At 37.7% G+C, this 20,085-nt stretch overlaps 1 pseudogene; it reads left to right on the top strand.

Annotated features, from left to right (window-relative positions):
- Window positions 1-4,038: 4,038 nt before the first annotated feature.
- LOC148587635 (uncharacterized) lies at window positions 4,039-18,870 on the top strand (annotated as a pseudogene).
- Window positions 18,871-20,085: the final 1,215 nt, after the last annotated feature.

Genomic DNA, 20,085 nt, shown 5'->3' on the forward strand with positions numbered 1-20,085 from the left:
CTTCTATAGAGTATTAGTAAATTGTGGATTTGAGCAACCTCCCTCCTCTAGCTCCCGTCTTCCCTTAGTCAGATGTTACACACTGCACACAGTGAACTCCCCATTTTTATTCCCCACTCATATAAATTGGTCAGGTTGCTTATTTGGATAAATAGCCATCCCACATATTTTCGTAGCCTTGTCCTCCGTAAAGATTCTTTCTATTAGAGCCCTATCCCACCACTTAGTATCAGCATCAATGAGTACGCTTACTCTCACTCCTGCATCAAGCCCACGTACAGGGGATTGGATAGAATAGGTTGTTGGCACATCCACCCACTTGTCCTCCCGTATTTTGAACGAGCAACCATCCCCCACTCTTCACACCAACCCTTCCTTAAGCAACTTCTATGCATTCTAAATGCTCCGCCATGCATAAGATGGTTTCCTCCCTAGAGATGTTTCTAGGAATGTGACAAGAGGGTAATATTTCTCCTTGTATATTCTAGCCACCAGGGACTCCAGATTATTATTGATGTGTGCCAAATATTACATATTTGGACACCTTAATTTACTTTTATTAATCCTTTAGCTATGTTATTATCTGATGGTAAATGCGATCGAGCGCAGCCTTGCTACGCTAGAGCGCACCCACGGCCAGGACAGCAGCATCAGTACATGCACGCAGCAGCATCATAGAGGATCAGCGCACCTGTGCTCGATCCCACATCGGCTGCGCTCAAGTGCACCAACGCAAGGGGCAGCACCTGCAGCAGTTCAGTAGATTTTTGCCAATTTATTTTGGTCCCTTTTCGTGAGTTTTTAAGTTTATGTTTGTTTCTTATTGCAATTTAGTTTAATTTTATTTAGTTCAAGTCAATTTAGTTTTTAAGTTCATCTTGCATGCTTGGTCGGAGATCTCTAAATCTGGAGCTAGCTACTTTTGATTCTAAGATTGAAAGAACGACGAGAGAGAATCTAAGACAGCCACCAAACTCAGCTACCAATTCTCAAAGTTCCGAGTCTAATTCAGAAAAGTCTACTAAGATGGGAGAACGAGATCCACCCAAGTCCCTCAGGCAGCTGTTTGCACCTACTACTATCAACATACCATCGTATAGTGTTGCCAGCTACCAATGCCACTCACTTCGATTTGAAGCCAAGTATGATGTATTGCCTTCCTTCATTCAAAGGTTCGGAGAACGAAGATCCATATGTTCATGTGAGGACTTTCTTGTAGATGTGCGACTTGATTAAATTACAAAATTTATCGGAGGAGTTGGTGCATCTTCGGCTATTTCCTTTTTCCCTACATGATATGGCAAAAACCTGGTTACACTCCAACTGGATCCATTACCTTTTGGGAAATGCTACAGAGCAAATTCTACAACAAATACTTCCCAATCTCCAAAATCAATGATCTCCGTCAACAGATCACCAATTTCAGGCAAAAAGAGGGGGAGAAATCCAGTGATAGCTGGGAGAAGTTTAAAGAGCTAACTACGAAGTGCCCACCCCATGGTTTTAAGAATGAGAGGATCGTTCAATATTTCTACAGGGAATTGACTCAAACGCAGTGTAACCTACTTGAGTCTACGAATGGTGGAGAATTCTTAAATCTTACGAGGGATGAAGCTTATAAAACTTTGGCTGAACTGTCTAAACGCGCACAACAATAGGATTTTCAAGATAGTTGGGGTAGACAACTTGCTGCTCCCAAGATGGGAGGCCTCTATGAAGTGAAGGACGATGCTGACATAAGGGGGGAACTTAAGGATCTCAGGCGTCAGATTGACGCTATGGCCCTAAACAAACCAGTGAATGCAGTGGATACTTACCAAGTTGACGTATGTGAATTATGTGCCAGCCCAATTCACTTCACTCAAAACTGCCTATCTCTATGAATAGTTGCTGAGTACCCGACGGAGCAAGTCAATGCCATCAATGAGTATAGGAAACCCACAAATGGACTGTTTTTTGAGACTTACAATCCAGGGTGGCGGAATCATCCTAATTTCTCTTGGAAGCAAAACTAGCCACTGAATCAGGGAGGTAACTCCAATCAGGCTCAGAATTAATGCCCGCCGGGATTCCAATCACAGGCTCAGAATTTGTTCTAGCCATCTGACCAAGCTCAACCACCTGCCTATCAATCCACCACTCAAGTGCCACAGCCTGCATCACAGTCATCATTTGATGACACGTTGAAAGCGATCATGCAAGAGTTGAAGAATAATAACATGAGCAATGATCAAACCATACAAGAGCTAAAGAATTCCACTATGACCAATAGCAGAGACATACAAGAACAAGGGCGGACCTAGAAATTTTTTCATGGGGGGTCCCGAACTAGGGTCCCGGTTTTGAAATTATATATATATATATTAAATTACTATTTTGCCCCTAGGTCTGCCTCCCTCCCTCATTTCCTCTCCTTAGGGCTTTTTATTTTATTTCTCTCCTCTCCCCACCACTACACAATTGTCTCCCATCTTTCATAAATAAATATATAAAAAAGAAAAGGATCCTGGAATATTACAAGAAAAGGTACCTGGAAACTCAAGCCCCACTAATCTTCAAGACAAATTAGCAAAAACCCATTTCTATTTCCAGAAAGAAAGAATGGGCTTTTTAGTTGCAGATTAAAGAGGAAGACAAAAATAGCAGAAAAATTGACCTAAAACTCAACCATTTTCTGAGAGAAAAGAGGGACCACTCACCAACACCACTAGTGTGGCCGGAAGTTTTTTGCGTCAGAGTGAGAAAGGTAGGAGCGAGGGAGGGATACTAAACACCAGGGAGAGGTTTAGTTAGATGTCTTCACCGGTGATTGGAGCCCTTGCCGGAGTGACAGAGAGCCAGAGAGGGTGAGCGAGGGAGGGAGGGATGGGAGAGTAGCGGGAAAGGGAGAGTATTAGGTTTAGGTTTCAAAAAAAATTGGGGAATTTGGGGAACCATGAGAGCATTAGTTTTCTGAATATTTTTTAGTATTAAAAAAAATAAAAAAGAGCAGAGAAGTTGGACATATGTTGGACAAGGGTTGTCACCCTATCATTTCTCTTCTAGAAATGTGTTTAGTTGAGAAAATCCTTTTATTATTATTATTATTATTATTATTATTAAAGTGGGCAAGTGGCCCAAGTGGGCATATCATGGATTTTTTCAAGGAGAAACATTTTAGGGGGGAAATTTTTTTTTTTTTGGTGGGGGGGGGGGGGGGGGGCATTAGGGGAAATATTTTTTTTGCTGGGTTTGCCAAGGACCCCCTACCCCATAAGGTGGGTCCGCCCCTGTACAAGAACTTAAGAACTTCACTCATCAAGCTATGTCAACGATGGAAGGGCAAATTGGCCAGCTAGCCAATCAAGTGGGGGAAATAGAAAGAGGAAAGTTCCTGAGTCAACCTGTACCTAACCCAAAATGGCAATTCGTTATTGGAAATTCTTCGACCTCTACTCATGGACAGGAGCATGTGCAAGCCATCACCACTTTGAGGTCAGGAAAACAAGTGGATAATCAAGTGGCTATGCCTGAAGAGGCCACTGAGACTGCAAGAGAAGAGGAAAGCCAGGACAAGCCTGCAGGAGATGTTGGATCAAACACCAAAATAGACACTGCTATTCCAACCTCTGAGGATCTCTCCAGGAAGTATGTTCCTAAAGCTCCATATCCAGAAACACTGATGGCTCCAAAGAAAGGCTCAAGGTTCGATGACATTCAAGAAGTGTTCAAGCAAGTGCAGATCAACATTCCATTCCCAGATGCCATCCAGCAAGTGCCTTCTTACGCAAAATTTATGAAGGATTTGGTCACCATCAAGAGAAAGACGAATGTCCCCAAGAAAGCTTTCCTGACTAAGCAGGTCAGCTCTATTCTACAATACAAGATGCCAGTCAAGTATAAGGACCTTGAATGTCCTACAATTGCTTGCATGATTGGTGGCAACCGAGTTAGTAGAGCTCTGTTGGATTTGGGGGCGAGTGTGAACCTTATGCCATATTCAGTCTATGTTTAGTTAGGATTGGCACTTCGATTACACTTCAATTGGTTGACAAATCTATGAAAGTTCCGAGAGGAATCATCGAAGACGTTCTGATCAAAGTTGATAAGTTCTACTACCCTGAGGACTTCATCGTCTTAGACACAGAACCGGTTGTAAATATGGAGATTCAAGTTCCAATCATATTAGGGCGTCCCTTTCTAGCTACGGTTAATGCCCTAATCAACTATAGAACTGGAGTCATGAAGATATCCTTTGGGAATATGACAGTGGAGTTGAACATCTTTGATATCAGCAAGCAGCCATTTGAGAATAGGGAGGTCAGAAGTATATGCTTGATCGAGGAGATAGAGGAGAAGATTCTCAATGAACCTAATATTGAAGGCCCCTTGGGAGAATGACTTACTGCACTGGGAGGTTACATGGACCTAGAAACATTACTGGAGCAAGCTAACACCTTGTTGGACTCAACTCCTGAGATAGAGACTGAGACCGGAGAAATCACTGAGACGTCATCCCCAGATCCACATTCATTAGCAGTTGAGCCTGTCAAGCGGGAATTGAAGCCTCTACCAGACAACCTGAAGTATAAATATCTGGATTCTACTGATTTTTGCCGGTAATCATTGCTGCTAACTTGGATGAGACTCAAGAACATGAGTAGCTGCAGGTGTTGAAAGAACACAAAGGAGCCATAGGGTGGTCTGTTGAAGACATAAAGGGAATCAGCCATGCAGACTGCAGTAGTGATGCATAAGATTCACTTGGAAGAAAATGCTAAAATCTCTCTTGAGCCACAGAGACGGTTGAATCCGACTATGCAAGGGGTAGTTCGAGTTGAGGTGATCAAACTTCTGGATACGGGGACCATATACCCGATCTCTGACAGCAAATGGGTGAGCTCCATTCATGTGGTGCCCACGAAGGCAAGGATTACAATTATCAAGAACAAAGACAATGAGTTGGTCCCAACTCGTATTCAGTTGGGATGGAGAGTGTGCATCGACTACAAGAAGATAAATGCTGTAACAAGAAAAGATCACTTTCCGCTTCATTTCATTGATCAAATGGTGGAGAGGTTAGCCAGCCATGCTTACTACTGTTTCCTGGATGGCTACTATAAGACCCGAGAAAATAATTAAGCTAAATACTAGTAACCTCATAGTAATTTGAATTAATTAGTAGAATAAATAATTCATGGAATAATTTAGAATAATAAATATAATAATAATAATGACTTTATCATAGTTGAGATATATATATGAGATTGATTAATAATAATAATATTTGTGTGATAATAATATAATAACAATATTATTTAATGATGATATACTTATGTAATATAATTTTAAGTGATAAAGATTTTAACTAATAATGATGTTAGTGTGACAATCGATTAATAAATAAAATAGGTTAATGGTATTAGAAGAATAAAGTTTAATAATAAGTTATAGTGTGGTAAATGATTAATGGTAATGATAAGTTGTGGTTAGAATAAATAAATGTAGTGTGAGGAATTAAAGAGAACAAAAAGATAGTATTAATATGAGGTGGGGTGATATAGCAAATTATAAAAGATGGGGCTTTAAAATAAAAAGGAAATCTAACTAATGCCACATGTCGAGCTACCATTGGCTATGTGGGATATCCCTTATCCCCTTATCCCATTTCTTTCTCCCTTCTCCCATCTCACGTGCACTCTCCCCCTCACTTCTTTCTTTTCTTTCTCTTCTCTCTTTCCCTTCTTCTCACGTATGCACACCACACCGACAAGGAGAGAGAGAGAACGAGCTAGAGAGAGAAAGAGCTGCAGATTGAGAGAGAGAGAGAGAGAGAGAGAATGAGGCCGAATGAGAGAAAGAGCTGCTGCTGTTTGAAGAAGAAGAAAGATGAAGAAAGAAGAAGAAGAAGAAGGTGATGAAACACAAGGGGATTCCAGCCATGGGTCCTTGTGAGGCAAAAGCTTTAGTCTTTCTTGTAATTTTCGTTATGCTTGTGAGATTAGAAACTAGAAATTGTGTGAATTTGTGGGGCTTTGATTTGGGTTCAAAAATTAGGGTTCTTGAATGGGATTTTGTTATATAGTTGAATCTCTAGTTTCTCTTTAAGGTTTTGTCCTACCCATTGCATTCCAAGCTTGAAATCATAATAGTTTGGGGAATTTCTAATTAGGTCCGAAAATTGAGAAATTTTAATTAGAAGCCTAATTCCTAAAATTAATGTGGGGCTTTTATGTGTTATAGAGTGTTATGCATTATACAAGTTCTGGGTTATGGAATTAATGGGCAGAAACTCTAATTTTACCTATTGGTAAAGTATGAACATAAACCCTAATTGGTATTGTATGAATTAAATTTGGGCTTTTGGTATGTGACACTAGGATGGATAATTGGATGAGTTAATTGCATTTGAAGTGTTAATTAACCCTAGACTTTCATGGGTTTAATAGAAATCGATGAACATGGGTTTAGGTTCTAATGTCATATTAGAATCATTGTAATTATCTTAAGTGTTTATGAGTATTATAAATTGGGGTAAACGACAATGAGAATGGATATATACATGTTACGTATGACAAGGGAGTAAATGAGTATTTAATGTAATGAGTAGTAAATAAATAAGTAGATGGGTATAATGGTAAACATGTTGATAAACATAGAGTATGATAAGGTTATGTAATAAAATGATTTAAGATGAGATGATTGTATATTATTGGTTGCCCAAATGTAACCTTAAGGCATTAGAGTGTTATATGTATAAATTGGTTATGTTGTAAAAATGCATAACTAGACTTTGGATTCACTTAGTATTGCAATTAAATATATATGTACAATAAAAGTGGCATAAGCGCATTATTGAAATTAGATTAACTTAATATGCATTTAAATTATATAAGTGCCAAATATACTTTCATATCATGAATTAATAAAGTAATAAATTGCTAATGTAAAGATGGAATTCTTTGAGTATGTATTTAGTAATCAAGTTAATACATGGTGTAAGAATATGGTAACTTTGGGTGTCTTAGTGTAAAGCAATTAATTAGAATAAGGCCTTAGTTGTGTTGGTTTATTTGGAGGGTCTTTGGTGCTTCGTTAATGTCTACGAGAGTAAGCGATGTAGTGAAAGATGCTTGTGGGATGCAAGTACCTTAATGAAGTTTGTGTTGTTAGAGCCTATAATTGAGTTTAACTATGTGTTTATCATGTAAATATATAGGTACTCGCAAATGGGTCAATGTTGCTAAGAGAACCCAAGCGGATCAAGGTAAGTATTTTACTTACTGGGCAAAAAGATAGTATGTTTTAAAGTATTAAAGATGTTTTGGATGAATGATTGATACAAGGTGTTTTGTGATTATATGACTATTTAATGATGTTTTATGAGATGTGTTGGATGAATGTTTGATGTAATATTTCTATGAGCTTTTATGGGTTTGCAAGATAATGAGATGGTTATATTGTTATGTGCATTCAATGGTTTACATGGTTTATGACATGATTCTATGATTTTATGATATGAGTTATGATAGCACAAGAGTTCCAGGATTTTATTGACATAAGTATGAACACGGCATAAGCATTGATGTGAAAAAGGGGTTCAACTCCAGTAGCAATGACAAGTCTCCTACCGTAGAGTTGGCCCGTGCATAACGAAAATGGGGTTCAACTCTGGTAGTGATGACAAGTCTCCTACCGTCGAGCTGGCCCATGCATAACGAGAAACAGGGTGACGGCTCCCGGTAGTGATGACAAGTCTCCTATCGCAGGGCTGGCCTCACAATGGAAATGGCACAAGATGGTGAACATGAGCATAAGCATGCATAGCATATGATTGTATGAAAATGATGATAAAGGCACAGTAACCCGGCCTTACTTTGTAGATGACACAAGTAGCGGCAAACAAAGTAAGGTTAGGCATAAATGATGATTAAGGAAAGGTATCTGGTCTTACTTTGTAGATGGTCCAAGTAGCAGCAAGCAAAGTAAGAATGGTCATTGTTTTGTAGATGGCACAAGTAGGGGCAAGCAAAACAAGGATTGGCCTTACTCTGTAGATGACACAAGTAGGGGCAAGCAGAGTAAGGATAGAGACAAATGATGTTAAAGGAAAGGTAACTGGTCTCTTACTTTGTAGATGACACAAGTAGCGGCAAACAAAGTAAAAACGGTCCTTGTTTTGTAGATGGCACAAGTAAGGGCAAGCAAACCAAGGATTGGCCTTACTCTGTAGATGGCATAAGTAGAGGCAAGTAGAGTAAGGACAGGGACAAATGGTACACAGAAACAAGAATGACAATGATGAGCATAAGCTTGCATGGCATATGAATATTATGATGATGATGATAATGATGATGATATATGATGCTTGCATTGTTGCATATGATGATTTTTATGCTAGACGTATCGGTATGTATATGAGATGGGAGATGGAACCGTGTGTATGTATATCGTTATGGATAGATGATGCATGATGACTTACAATATGTTTTATTGTTGAGCTAATTAAATTGTAAGTATGTTTTCAAACGATGATTCTTTTGAAAGCCCAGTGAGTTTTACACTGCTGAGCGTCTCTATTTTATGGAGACGGCGGGCTCATGAAATCCGCCTGCATCATGGGTGGTGGTGATTCCCGAGGTGCAAACGATGTTATGGATGCAGGTACAGGGACGATAGATGAGAATTCTGTTGTTATGTATTTGGGCCACGATGTTTGAGGCCTAGATGCGTCAGGGGTTGATTCAGTTGGACTAGTTATTAGTCCTCTTTATTAGAGCATTTATGTATATGCTTAGATGTTGGTATTTTGTATATGGATTGTGTCGCATGTGACACTTTGTTTAGCCATTCTTTTGTATGTAAAGCATTATTCACATAGATGTATTGTCAGCTCAAATGTGTTGAGTTATGTCTATGTTATTTATATTACGCTGCAAAGATATAAATTCTGATTAATCATGGACGATGCATATAGCTCTGTGAGACTTATGATATTGTCAATCAGGTTAATGCATGGATTCGTGGCATACTGCGGTATCGCCATGCCACTGTGACAATCCGTTTTGTTGTGGGTTATTGTTTTTTTTTAAAAGAAAATTTTTAATCATGCTTTTATCAAGCGGGTCGTCACAGCTACTCTGGCTACAATCAAGTTTTGCTGGATCCCAAAGACCAAGAGAAGACTACTTTCACTTGTCCTTTCGGTACGTTTGCCTATCATCGTATGCCTTTCTAGTTGTGTAATGCACGTGCTACTTTTCAGCAGTGCATGATCAGCATCTTTTTAGATATGGTTGAACGTCTCCGAGAGATATTCATGGATGACTTCTCAGTCTTTGGTTCTTCTTTTGGGGAATGTCTGCATCATCTCACCTTGGTGTTGGTATCGTGTAAGAAGAAGAATTTGGTTTTAAATTGGGAGAAATGTCACTTTATGGTGAAACAAGGAATTGTTTTGGGCCACGTTATTTCCTACAAAGATATTGAGGTTGACAAGGTTAAGGTTGATCTAATCTCCTACCTTTCACCCCTGTGGACAGTGAAAGAGATCCGGTTGTTTCTGGGACATGCTTGGTTCTACAGAAGATTCATCAAGGACTTTAGCAAGATAGCAAGACCTCTATGTAACTTGCACGAAAAAGATGTTCCTTTTGATTTCAATGACAAGTGCCAAACAACCTTTGAGGTTCTGAAAAAGACTTTAACCTCTACTCCAATCATTCAGCCACCTAATTGGGGAGAGCATTCGAGATAATGTGTGATGCTTCCGATTATGCTGTGGGTAGGGCTTTAAATGAGTCGAGCCGAGTCGAGCTTTGGCAAACTCGGATTGGCTCATTTAGGAAGACAAATAATCGAGCCGATCTCGAGCTTGGTTAAAAGCTCGTTTGAGCATTAAACGAGCAACTCGGCTCGTTAAGAGTAATATTTAATTTTTATTCTAAAACAGTTAAATTTCAACACTGAATCTGGTAAGTTTCCAAGAGCCAATTATAAATCAATTAAAATTCACTTAACAAGGTAAAATTCACTAAATCAAGTAAAATTCAGGACAATTATAATAGGGTCACGATTAATCTCATGGGACAACCTAAAACTAAGTAACTTATAATTGCAGAAACTATAAACACCTGAAATCACATGCTTACAGAACAAGTATATTAGAGCCTTACAAATTACAAGCAACTTCAAATTGAAGAAAACAAATTAAATTACAAACAAAACTATAAATGAAATTGAAGAAATTACAAATGACTAAAATGAGTCAAATGACCAAAAGGCAAAATTCATCTAAAGAGACTACACAACCTAGCCACTAGCTGCCAACAATCTGCCAATCATCAGAAATTTGATCAACAACCTCAGGAACAGGTGCTTCCTCTTCTTCAATCAAATCACGTACCTTCTCAGGAGGATTATACACTTCCTCTACATCAACGTCCTCTGGCACTGCAGGTGATGGTTCAGAAATATGGATCTCTAGGACCGAAGGATCTGCAACACAATTATCCTTCAAATCAGTTAGGGTGCACCAAACGTCTATACATTGAATTGCAAACTGCATTTCACATTACCAAGGTCTGGACGAGGAGGCGTTTCAACATCATTATCCAAACCCTGGTTCTCCTCATCAACATATCTAAAAACATCATTCAGACAAAGTAGCCTTTGTCATTGTATTCAATGAAGAAAGAAAAGGGTTAAATGTTTTTAACTCCCTTGCAAGAAAGGTGTTAAATGTTTTTAACTCCATTGCAAGATGTCAAGGGAGCTTTATCACTTGAGATGTCAAGTAATCTCAAATCAATAGCATAAAAAAATAAATATGATATTTATAAGCACAGTTTTTAGATATTTTCAAACCATATAATACAAAAACTTAAAAATACCAAACTAGCAACTAGCATTTGAAAATATGTGGCAGCTTTTAATGAAGTTTCTTAGTCAAGGAATATGTAATGCATACACAAACAAACCAAAAAAAAAAAAAAATTGTTAGCAAATTTTTACTCCCTTGAAAATTACATAAGATTTTTTTTTGATAAGTTATTGAGAACCTCCAAGCCCTTTGGTGCCAAAATCGACCATCCAATGTAAAGAATGAATAGATAAAAAAAAAAAACTTAAATAAGATCAAAGGTAAGAAGGTTCTCTTCTTACCGAAGCTGATGGTCATGAAAGTCAGCTGCAAGAAACATAAAGAAAAAAAAATTAATTAATAAAATTGCATAAACAAATCTAACCTAGTGTCATGGTTAAGAAGAAATTAATAAAATCAACACTATAAACTTCTAGACTCTATAAGTTTGGGCCTTCAATTAGGTATAGATAAAGAAATCTCATACATTTTTTATTCAATATAGGAAGATAATTTCTTAAGAAATTGAACGTATTTTTCATTTTTATCATTGTTTAATTTGTTTCATAAATCTAAACAAAACCTAAAAGTTTGAGATCAACGATTTCCCAAGCACATGGTTATACTCTACTTGCTTTATCGTCAAAGACAATCGGTCCATTTCTATATCATTATGTCATTCTATACTGTTATGCAAATAACTTTTGAGATTGAAACCTTACCTTTGTCATTTAGCACATATTGTCGTGGTTTCGATACTGTTTTGACCAAGAAAAAAAATAGTATCAGTGTTTGAAAACATATATAGAATTAAAACTTAGCATTTCTTTTAAAGTTTGAGATCCTGAGTAGACTATCACAGAGCATCCTAAAGAACACCCGAACACAGAATCAAAATCTAAGTAATATGGTCTTATTTTGATTTGAAATCGTCAAGAAAAAATAAAAAAGAAGAAACCAGATTATGCATTGGAACGTACCTTTGGGTGATCGGCTTTCACGAAGATGAAAAACCCTCAAACTTAGAATCCCAGAGGAAAACCTTCAAACTCATACCCAATCTACAAACAATCAAGCCAAAATCTATCACAGTCAAACAAAAATCAAGGAAAGAGAGAGAAGGAGAGTGTTTTGATCTAGGATTTCATCTGAAGATTGAAGCGGCTGCCGAGAGAGTGAGAGATAGAGAGAGGGTTTTGAACATTTGTTTTGGGGTTAGGGCTGCTGTAAGCTTGAAAGAGATGAATCAACGGCTTGGATTAAATCAAGTTACATCCGACGGCTATAATTTTAAGATGAAAAGTTTCAAATTTCAAATAATCATAATAATATAGTATGGGTAATTTCATGTGAGCTCGCTTATTATCTATCTAATAAATGATCTTGACCATTTATTTTGATCCTTATCTTCTCATTCAATAAAGGACATTGGATTAGCTCAATCAGGGGAAGCTTACAACGATTTGGATGCACCATATAACTCCTACACAACTAAATGGTTTACAGCTGTCATCCATTGCATGCATCCAACGGCTTAGATTTCATCATAAAATTTTGGACGGCTAAGACAGCCTGTGTGCAAACCGAGACTGCTGCAGTCTCGTAGCCCGTGCATGTGTGGGGGAGTACGAGAGTGAATTTATCCTCAGCGTGCGTGAGTTGGTGAATCCGGTTTCATGCGTTATCCAATAAATGATCTTGACCGTTTATTTTGATCTTTATTTTCGGATTAAATTCAGAATGACGGATTAGTGAGCTAAAGGTGTTATGTGGAACACCATATAACTCTCACGTTAGGAATGGATTACAACTGTATTCCATTTATCAAATCCGACGGTTATTAAATCAATTAAAATCGGACGGCTATGATTCTAAGATGAAATATTTTAAATTTCAAATAATTAGAATAATCTAGTATGGGTGATTTTAGATGAGCTTGCCTCTTAATTATCCAATAAATGATCAAAACCGTTACAAATAAATACAAATTTGTATCAATTAAATCTCAGCCGTTTAATTAACTAAAGTACACAACAAATCATGTATGCAATAGTACCCCATAAAAACTCTAAAACAAAATTTTAAGTAAATACTAAATAGGTTTAAAAATATCACAAAAAAATAAATAGGTTTAAAAATGGTTGTATTATTTAGCATTATTTAGTAGTGTATAATGTCTAATTGTTTTAGTGTTTTAAGTCTCCTAATCCTAATTAATATATCATTAAGACAAAAACAAGTAAGTAACATATATAGACTATAGTTCATAAACATAGCTACATAACATATTAAATTTGAAATTTGTAATTAATATATCATACATCAATACATTAAACCTATTATTAATAACATAGTCTAATATAAATATAATGCTAGTTATACCCTTAATTAGTTAATTGTATACACATTAAATCTATGATTATTATTGATTAATAATATAGTCCATAAACATAGTTACATTCACGACTCACATTTTCACATACTATTAGTATTATCAAATAATGTCATTATGTCACACACACTAATCACTATTATCATATTATATGTAGTATTATTTACAATTTTAATTAATATGTTAACTTGTTATATTTGACACCATTAATATATAACATACTAACTTACTAAATACTAAGTGACTAATTATAATAAGTAACTTTCAAAGTGCATTTATTCCAGGGCGTTTGATAACTGATAATATTTTGGCTGCGTATGAAACTCTTCATACAATGTATTCTAGAATGTATGGTAAGAAGGGGTATATGGCAGTTAAACTTGATATGAGTAAGGCCTATGACAGGGTGGAATGAAATATCTTGGAGGCCATTTTGAGGAGAATGGGTTTTGCGGAGAAGTGGATCAATCTATTGATGATGTGTGTGAGAACCACAAGCTATTCGGTGCTTGTTAATGGTGACCCGGTGGGACGGATTTTCCCTTCTCGTGGAATACGTCAGGGCGATCCTATTTCACCGTATCTATTCCTAATTTGTGCAGAAGCCTTGAGCTCTATGTTGTCAAGGGCGGATGATGAGGGCCTATTGATAGGGGTTTCAACTTCAAAAAGGGGGCCTCGTATTAATCATCTGTTCTTTGCAGATGATAGCCTCCTTTTTTGTAAGGCGGACCACACCCATTGGATGAGATTATCCTCTTTGCTCAGCACTTATGAGCAGGCATCGAGGCAGCGTTTGAATAGGGAGAAGACTGCTATATTTTTTAGTAGGAATACCCCTTTTGAGGATAAAAGGAGAATTTTGGAGGTAGCGGGGATTCCCTCGTCACAAAGATATGATACATATCTAGGCCTTCCGGCTCTTGTGGGGAAGTCTAGAATGCAAGCTTTCAATAGTATCAAGGATAGGGTTTGGAAACGTCTTCAAGATTGGAAGCTAAAATTCCTTTCCCAAGCAGGCAAAGAAATCCTATTGAAGGCGGTCATCCAAGCCATACCTACCCATAGCATGAGTGTGTTCATGTTACCGAAAGGTCTTTGTAATGATATCAACTCCCTTATGCAAAACTTTTGGTGGGGTCATCAAGCAAACGACACTCGGATTCATTGGATGAGTTGGGGGAGAATGGGTATCCCAAAAGCACGGGGGGAAATGGGGTTCCGAGACCTTCATTGCTTTAACAAAGCCCTACTTGCCAAGCAATGTTGGCAGTTGTGGAAGGAGGAAAACAGCCTTATTGCTAGAATTTTGAAGGCGAAATATTATCCAACTTGTTCCGTCCTAGAGGCACAAGTGGGGAACAAACCTTCGTTTGCATGGAGAAGCATTCAAAGCACTTTGTCACTTGTAAAAGATGGCTTAATTTGGAGAATTGGGAATGGGGACAGTGTGCACATCTGGGGCGACAAATGGCTTCCTACACCCAGTACATATTGTGTCCAATCTCCCCAAAAAACATTGGTAGCAGACGCAAGGGTCAGTAATTTAATTGACCCAGAAGCCCACTGGTGGAAGCAAACTTTGTTGGAGGAAATTTTTAGCCCTGAAGAGGTCCGGGTGATTCAGAGTATTCCAATTAGCTTAAGTAATCAGCCTGATATACAAATCTGGAGAGGCTCTGCTAAGGGGGAATTCTCTGTAAGCAGTGCCTACCACATAGCAAAGGAGCAGGAATCTCTATATTCTGCTGAGTGCTCCAGGAGGGTTGATGGGAGTGATATTTGGCGAAGGCTGTGGCAACTGAGTATCCCAAACTCCTGGAAGAATTTCTTTTGGCGGGCATGTCACAATCTACTGCCCACTCGGGATAACTTGGTGAGGAGGAAAGTAATCAATGACCCATCATGCCCTTTCTGTGAGACAGAAGCTGAAACTACTTTCCAAGTTCTCTGGGGATGCATCGCGGCAAGGGATACTTGGGGGGTTAGCGAGAAGATCTTCCAGAAAAGCTGTTTTCCCACTTCTAATTTTTTCCAGGTTGCTGAAGGCATTTTTAAAAAAGGGGTGGGAAATGAAATTGAGATTTTTATCGAAACTGCTCGGCGGCTTTGGTTCAGAAGAAACAAATGGATGCACGAAGGGGTTTTCACACTCCCCACTGACCTAGTGCTTGCGGTTGGGAAAGCAGTAGATGAAGTCAAGCAGGTTAATATGACCAGTTCACCAAAGCATTTTATTCGGGTGGAGGTACAGCATCAATGGAAGAAACCACCTGAGGGGTGGTTTAAAGTAAATTGCGACGCTGCCCTTGATCTGAGGAATGGCCGGATCGGATTGGGTGTTTTGGTGAGAGATCATGAAGGCCAGGTAACGGCTGCAAGAAGTGTCACGAAGTCTGGTTTCCTGGAACCCACTGCTGCTGAGGCCATGGCTTTGTTTGAAGGTGTTCGGCTTTGCAAGGATTTGGGCATACTTAGTATAATAGTGGAAGGTGATGCTCAAGTAGTAATCAATGCCATTCAGGCAAGGGACCCGACGTGCAGTAAATTCGGCTAGCTTGTGGACGATACCAGGTCTCTCCTAAGGAATTTTTCTAGATGGCAAATCAGCTATGTGAGTAGGAATGCCAATAATGGGGCTCACAAACTTGCTAAGGAGGCCACAAGAATGATCATGGATCGATTTTGGAATCTTTCAATTCCGGACTGTATCTCTGATCTTGTTTCAACTGAGCTCTCTGCTCATGTTGACTGATTTATTATGAATAAGATTACTCATTCTTTCAAAAAAAAAAAAAATTAATATTAATATTAATAACTTATCATGCTAGATTATTTAGTTATCAACTTATCCCTAGGTTACTAACTAAGTAACTAGACTAACTAGTAGTCTATAATGTCTAGTTGTTTTAGTATTTTAAGTCTCCTAATCCTAATTAATATATCTCTAAGACAAAAACAAGTAAGTTAGTAACATATATAGACTATAGTTCATAAACATAGTTGTCATTAATTACATATTAAATTTGAAATTTGTAATTAATATATCATATATCAATACATCATATATGTAATAATTTATAATCAACTTTGTATATAGTGTTACATGTTAGTAACTTTGTAATAATTTCAAATCATATTGATTCATATATGATATATCATATGATTCATATATCATATATGTAATAATTAATATGTTAAATTGTTACAATTAAATTATAATAATATCACACACTATTACCTAGTAACAAGTAACATAATTAGTGTCCCCAAGAGATAGCTCAATCGGCTAAAGACCACGCCTTATGAAGCGAAGGTCACTAGTTCGAATCCCTCCTCCCCCCCCCCCCCCCCCCTCTTGCTTGGATATGTTAAAAAAAAAGAAAAAAAAAGTAACATAATTAGTATATAACTAGTTGCTCATCAAAAAAAAAAAAAAAAAAAAAAAAGTAGATAACTAGTTAGTAGTTATATATTAACTACCTTTGTAGTTACTTATAACTTATAAGTTATATCATACATTCTCATTCTTATGTTTTGTAATTTAGTATATATTAAGTATTAAGTATTAAGTATTAACTAAGTTATTAAATTATAAAATTATAACTATGATTAATAACATATTCCATATAATGTTAGTTATACCCTTAATTAGTTAATTGTGTACACATTAAATCTATAATTAATAACATAGTCCATATAATGTTAATTATACCCTTAATTAGTGAATTGTATTCACATTCAATCTATAATTAATAACATAGTGCATATAATGTTAGTTATACCCTTAATTAGTTAATTGTAGACATTAAACATATATATATATTTTTTGAATTGGACATTAGACCTATAATTAATAACATAGTCCTTATAAATATAATGCTAGTTATACTCTTAATTAATTAATTGTATACACATTAAATATATGATTATCATTGATTTATAACATAGTCCATAAACATAGTTACATTCTCGTGCGGTCGGGTCGGGTCGAGCGATAATCGGGTCGAACTCACGAGCCCTATACGAGTCGGGCGAGCTTTAAACGATCTCGACTTAAACGAGTCGAACTCACAAGCCCCCATCAAGTTTAATCGAGCGAGCCGGGTATGTGTCATTAGATAATCGAGCGAGTTTCAACAGTAACGAGCGAGCTTGTACAGTGTTGAGCTCGAGCTCGAGTCGAGCTTAGTCAGGCGGGTTTCGAGCGAGCTGTCAAGTGTGTCGGCTCATTTACAGCCGTAGCTATGGGAGCCGTGTTGGGGCAGAGAGTGGAGACCCTAAATGATGCACATCTCAATTACTCCACCACTGAAAAGGAGTTGTTGGCTGTGGTGTTTGCTTTGCATAAGTTTAGATATTATTTGCTAGGATCTAAGGTCTTGGTCTACTCAGATCATGCTACTCTGAAGTGTCTTTTGTCAAAGAAAGATGCTAAATCTTGTCTCATCCGGTGGATTCTGTTGCTGCAAAAGTTTGACATCGAAATTCGGGACAAGAAGGGTTCCGAGAATATGGCAGCTGACCATTTATTCAGGCTGGTTGTGGACTTCAATGAAGATGTTGTGCCCATTGCTGAGACGTTCCCTAATGAACAACTGATGCACATCTCCCAGACTCCTGCACCGTGGTTCGTAGATGCCATTGTGAGTTACCTCGTCACTGCCCAAATGCCATCACATTGGACCAAGCAAGATAGATCAAAATTCTTGGTTGGGGTGAAGTATTTCTTTTGAGATGATCCTTACCTGTTCAAATACTGCCCTGATCAGATTATAAGGAGATGCATTCCTGAGAGTGACCACCAAAATGTCCTTTCCTTTTGCCATGATCATGCATGTGGAGGCCATTTAAGTTCTAAAAAGACTGCGGCAAAGATTCTTCAAAGTGGATTCTATTGGCCTTTCATATTTCGTGATGCCCATGCGTACTGTTCAGCATGTGAGAGATGCCAAAAGTTGGAGAGTATTGGAAGAAGGAATATGATGCCACTAAACCCTATCCTTATTGTGGAGCTTTTGATGTTTGGGGCATCAACTTCATAGGATCCTTCCCTAACTCTTATGGGTACCTATTCATCCTTGTGGTGGTGGATTACGTTTCCAAGTGGATGTAGTTCATTGCATGTAAGACTAATGATCATAGAGTCGTGCGGCAATTTCTAAAGGAAAATGTGTTCGCAAGTTTTTGGACACCACATATCATCATCAGTGATGGGGGGAAGCATTTCTACTACCGATTGTTTGAGCAGCTTATGAAGAAGTATAGGATCACTCATAAAGTTGCAACTCCCTACCATCTTCAGATCAGTGGGCAAGTTGAAATATCCAACAAAGAAATCAAGAGGATATTAGAGAAGATGGTGAACCCGACAAGGAAGGATTAGTCTCTTCGACTCAATAACCCTTTGTGGTCATACCAGATTGCATTTAATACTCCAATTGGCATGTCTTCCTACCGACTTGTGTATGGCAAGGCTTGCCACCTTCCTGTGGAATTGGAGCACCTAGCTTATTGGGATATCAAGCAGTTGAATTTCAGTTTCACCAAGGCTGGCAATCAAAGGAAGCTACAACTCGATGAATTAGAAGAATTGAGGAATGATGCCTACGACTGTGCCAAGCGATACAAAGCTTAGATGAAGAAGACTCATGACCAAAACATTTTTAGAAGATCGTTTAAAGTTGGTCAGAAAGTTTTCCTTTACAACTCACGTCTGCATCTATTTCTTGGGAAGCTCAAATTCCGAGGGACTGGACCATTCATAGTGCATGCAGTTTCTACTCATGGAACCATCAAGAATGAGGATCCCAAGAATGGAAGTATTCTCAAGGTCAATGGTCAGCGGTTGAAGCCGTTCCTAGAACGGGAGATTCTGGAGATTGAGGAATTGCCCTTGGAGGACCCTACGTCTTCTACTTAATCATCTGTGGCGAAAAGTTTGGCCGAAGACTGTAAATTTAGTGCTTTTGGGAGTCACCACTCTTTCTTTTATTTTTTGTCATTTGTTTTTGTTTTGTTTGTGCTTATTTTTGTTGTTGTGTTTTTTAGGACGGGTGTTTTCATGAGTAAGTTTGGGAGACGTCTCTCTGCTCACTTTGGTTCTTTTCACCTCTTGGTATTGTATTTCTACCCACATTGAGGGCAATGTGTGATTTAAGTTTGGGGGTGTGGAGCAACTATCCAATTTTTCATTTTTTTTTTAATTTTTTAATTTTTTGTTGTTTTCTTACTTGTTTTTGTTTCTTTCTATCTTGTTTTTGTTTCTTTTTTTTTTTTTTTTTCTGTCTAGAAATTTTTTTTGTGCTATGCTAATTTTGAGTTAAACTGTAATTGTGGTTTGCATTTCATTGGGTTGCATAAAGGGTTGAACATCATCATTATGTTATTAGGAGTGTAAGTCCTTTGACTTATTTTTGAGTAAAAGAGATTTCACTTGTTTTGAGATAAATTTTTATGAGCACCTTAGCATGTTTTCTGTGAGGTATGATGTTTGAGCTTAAGCTTGTTCCTTTGAATTCTTGTTGGATGACCTATTGATAAATAATCCTAGCTTGCAAGAAAAAAAAAAGAATCATTTTGAGTTTTCCGCTGAGTAACCGGACCTCTTGCGTTATTAAGCATTGAGTGTTCGCGTCAAAAGGTGTAAAGTTCAAGTTGATTTATGATATGGCTAGGCTAGCTTCGTAGCCTTTTTGACTTAAGTTAATAAGCCCTTAGGAATGTTTTACATCTAGTGCCCTAAAGCCATTTGGCTTGGAAGTCATTGGCCTAACACTTGTTACATGAGTCAATTAGAAAACTTGCTTAAGAGAGTTAGACATTGTAAAGCCTATAAAAAATAAAAAATAAA

The sequence above is a fragment of the Corylus avellana genome, chromosome 2 (assembly GCF_965113065.1).
Source record: "Corylus avellana chromosome 2, dhCorAvel1.hap1.2, whole genome shotgun sequence".
NCBI classification, from domain to species: domain Eukaryota; kingdom Viridiplantae; phylum Streptophyta; class Magnoliopsida; order Fagales; family Betulaceae; genus Corylus; species Corylus avellana.